Here is a 4,481-nt window from a genome sequence, read left to right on the forward strand (position 1 = left end):
ATTTCTTTTCTTGACTACGGCGTTGGTGAAGGAAGTTACGATCCTCTTTTTTTCTAAAAAGTTTTTTTCTTATTTGATAGTTTATCTTTTTCCTTATGTAGGCAACATATTAGTTGTCCTTCAATTCTGCTCTTTGATTTATATTTGAATGACAACTTCTATCTCATATGTTATAAGAAAAGGGGTTTCTCCTGTGGTCGACTGGGGGTGGTACGGTAGGCCTACATGACATGTGATAACTTAGTGATTGATGAGTGCAATCACGTTGAATGATGGAACTTAATCATGTATTCAAGAACCACCCTTGATCGTGCACATCCCAATTGAAATGTGGTTTATTGAATTATGAAAACTTAAGATTTAGCATGTTTCCACATATTGCAAAATCCCCGTAGATACTTACGTCTTTCTCTATTGTGTGCACTACAAGAAAATTGACATTTACCAACGGCAAAAATCCGTTGGTAAAGGTCCAAAAACCGTTGGTAAAAGTAAAAAAACCTATACCAACGGACAGTTGCTTCCGTCAACTATAATTCGCTATACCAACGGCAAATTACCGTCTCAATTTCTTGTACCAACGGCAATTTCTGTTGGTATAGATCTAAACTTTTTTTTTAATTTTTTTTTTACAATTTTTGTTATTTCATTGATATATACTTTCAATGCTAATTTATATAGAGGGAGCATTCAATAATAAAGGTGCCTGTATATTTTTTATATATATTCCAACGATATACACAGAGTAAACAAACATATATATATATATATATATATATATATATATATATATATATATATATATATATATATATAACACTCAGTTCTACAAACTTAAAGTTGGTGATAGATAAATAATGTCAATCCTAAACTATTGTAAAGGATTATACTAATAAACATACAAGTTTCAACTTAACAACTTGTGCCTACTTAATAGCCTATAACTTTCATCTTCAAGTTTCCATCTTCAAATCTTCTATATTAGCTTTAATCTTTACCTGCAAGATATTAAAAAGAAGATAAATAATAACACAATTTAACATAGATAATATTACATCTAAAATTATTTTAAGGCCCTAAAAGATACACTATCGGAAGGATCCTTACATTAGTGTATTTCATCAAAATACAGTAAGGAAAATTGATTTATACAATGGTTTGATAATGGTGGATTACATAACTTCTACATTTAAAATATTAAATCAACAAATCAGCATATTTTAATAACATTGATAACATACCACTAATATGAGAGTACCAATGGTTTTCATTCCCATCACATGACTCCAAGTGACCTACAAAACCATTCCACCAACCTACCATAACAATAGAAATGATCTACTAACTGATATAAGGTTTTGAATCAAACAAAGTCTCTTTTATTATTAATTAACATGGTATTAGAGAGAAAATTTAGAAGAATATCAATATTATTTATGGTAAATGAAATGACCATAAGGATATTCTTTGTTTTTCCTTCACTAAATCTCTATGTGATCACCAGGATGCAAATCATTTAAACAATCAAAGATATGAAGTTCATGTGAACATGTATAAACAATAAGGATAATGTTTTACTCTAGTCAACATAGGTAATCGAGAAACATCATTGTTGGCCCCAGTTATATTGATCTAGAGATATTACTCAAATCCAAGAAACAAATGTTGCTTCCAAGTTCAAGACTTATATTTCAATCTTATAGGTGGTACTTAGGTTTTGAGCAAAATTTCACGATATAGATCCTGGAAGCTGTCATATACCTTGTCACATATACTAATGTTAGGTTACTAGACCAATCAGAAATCAAAGTTAAAGATTAGAAAAAACATATTGCTTTAGTTCTTTACTTTACCTTATAGAATGTGCTGAAAAGGTTGCACAGCAGCAAAAGGGAATGTATGCTTGTTTCATGAAACCAATCATGATCACTAGAAACAAAACCTTCTTTTCCAGCATGTCTCACATGATAAAAAATTAGAAATAGAACTCAATGATGAAGATAAAAATTTTAAAATACTCTCTCAAAATGATGAAGAGAACTTGCTACCTCTTTCATCAAATCAAACAAGACATCAAGTGTGCAACTTCTAACCTCTGGTCTTTGATTCGATGTTAGATCAGATAAACCAGCCAGCATAGGGAACCAATAATGCTCGGTCACATCCAAAGTTGCATCTAAATTAGCATCAATGTGAATTAAAGAACCTCCAGGAATAAGACCCTTAACAAACAAATGAAATCACTTAGAGAACAAGCAATATCAAAGCCAAAGTTTATCTTTTGAACCTTCGAGTCAAAGAAAAAAACAGTTTAGCTTCCAACATTTTGTCATCTCTCAACTTTGAGATCTCATATATAAAGGGAAAGATATGGAATTGTATAACATTATAACAATATACCACATCCAGGCTTTACAAAGACCAACAAAACATATCGACCTTAACTAGAAGAATACCTTTGCAAATAGGAAATTGAAGAATACATAAGATAGTCAATTGCTCATTACGAAATTGAAGATCTACATATAACTGCATCCAAAGAAAGATCAAAGTAAAACATTTATAAGAACCAAATTACAAAGCATGACAGTATAAATCAACTATTTTAATGGCCGCACCCATAGAAACTGAACCAAATCATCATATGAACTATCACCTAACAAAAACTCATTTAAAAAGAACAACACAATTCATTAAAGTGAGAGAAACATATCAGGCCCAAAGCAATATAACAGAAAGGAAAAATTTGCTGTACATTTAAACAGAAACATCTCGAAATCGTGATTTGCAAGCTAGACTTGACAACGCAAGGTGACTCAACACATAGGCTATGTTTGGGAGTTTGGAGGGGAGGGGAGGGAAAGGCTTCCAAAAACAAAATTTTAAAAAAATGTAGGAAAATATTTGACATTTTGTGAAAAAATGAATTTGTTTAGAATGATAAAAGAGTTATTATCATTACAAAATTTTTAATTTTCAAAATAGTATAACAACCTAAAAGATATTTGGAAAATTTATGTAAGCCCTTCAAAACCCTCCAAAACCCTCCTTCAATACAATTTTTGAGTTCCCCCATTTTATGGGGTTTTTGGTGTTATGAATAAACTCAAACCCTCCAAAACCCTCCTACCCAAAATCTTTTTATCCTTTTCACCCAATTCCTCCTATTTTTCAAAGCCCTCCCCTCCCTTCCCCTCCAAACTCCCAAACATAGCCATAGAGTGTTTGCTCCTTGTCGATAACCATAATACTATGATTTCCTAACCACACTGAAACGATTCACAATACAATAAGATCATAGGAAAAACCTCACCACATTGGACGCCTTCAATAATGCTTATCTTTTGGCTGAACATCTTCAAGAATGACCTTACATTATGCCTCCAATGATTCCAAAAAATTGATTTGTCTTTGGTATCTACTATCTACCAAACTTCATACATAATGAATAACATGATATATGTAAGAAACTGCAAATAAAATCTAAACAAACTTACTATCAATCACACTGTTAAACTCAAAATTAGAGAAATGAAAAAAGCCAAATGTAAAACATAATTTGATGCATCCACTCAAATGTTTCAGTACAACTTTGAAGCATGACATATCATAACCAAAATCATTTTTATCCATTTATTCACTATGAATCATCTTGAAATGCAAGAATAGAGAGACAAAGCTCCACCAATAGTCCAACACAAATGCAAACCAAAGAAAGAGAACACAGAGATAGTATAGAGAAACGGAATACTGTGACACGTTATGGTGAAACAGAGTACGTCAAAAGAGATCGCTGAAACAGAGTTTGACAGCAAGACGGAGATTAGATCTAGAGGAACAGAGAATCTAACATTATCGAAAAACTAAAGAGATGAAGGAAAAGGTTGAGGGAGGAGCTTTTAGGGTTATGTTTTTTAAGAGAGAAATTGAGATTTGAAGGGTTTGAGAAACAAGGGTTTTAGGGTAACAATGGAAGAAGAAGGGTAAATAGTGGCTGATGGGTGAGTTTTTTTATGGAATAATAATAAGGGTTACCAATTGAAGATGAAAGAAGAAGGGTTTCATGATAGAGAAGATATTTTGGTGGAGCTCGTAACCTAGGCTTTGTTTGGATTGATGGAACCGGATGGAGCGGAGCGGAATGGAATGGAATAAAATGATATTCCATTGTTTGGATAATTTAAAAACGGATGGAACGGAGCGGAATAGAGTGGTATGGATTCCATTCCATTCCATCACTTACCATCATTTTTCTTACTCTCCGATTTGGGCGGAATGAACAACTTATCTTGTTCCGTCCTAAAATTTCCAAACAATGGAATGGTATCTTCGTTCCGCTCCGTTCCACTCCGCTCCATCCCATTCCGCTCTGCTCCATTCCGCTCCGTTGATTTTATGATATCCAAACATAGCCCTAAAGAGAAGGGTTTCACGAAAAAAAAATAGGAAGAACAATTTTATCTTAAATTATTTATTTTTTG

At 32.5% G+C, this 4,481-nt stretch overlaps 1 long non-coding RNA gene across 1 annotated transcript; it reads right to left on the bottom strand.

Moving 5' to 3' along the window:
* Positions 1 to 823: 823 nt before the first annotated feature.
* On the bottom strand, positions 824 to 4,210 carry LOC131627223 (uncharacterized). Its single transcript, XR_009291408.1, has 4 exons — positions 3,314 to 4,210; positions 2,457 to 2,529; positions 1,242 to 2,222; positions 824 to 998 (listed from the first exon to the last, which is right to left on the bottom strand). It is a non-coding gene; the product is annotated as an uncharacterized LOC131627223 (long non-coding RNA).
* Positions 4,211 to 4,481: the final 271 nt, after the last annotated feature.

This window comes from Vicia villosa, unplaced genomic scaffold (genome assembly GCF_029867415.1).
Source record: "Vicia villosa cultivar HV-30 ecotype Madison, WI unplaced genomic scaffold, Vvil1.0 ctg.000352F_1_1_1, whole genome shotgun sequence".
NCBI lineage: Eukaryota > Viridiplantae > Streptophyta > Magnoliopsida > Fabales > Fabaceae > Vicia > Vicia villosa.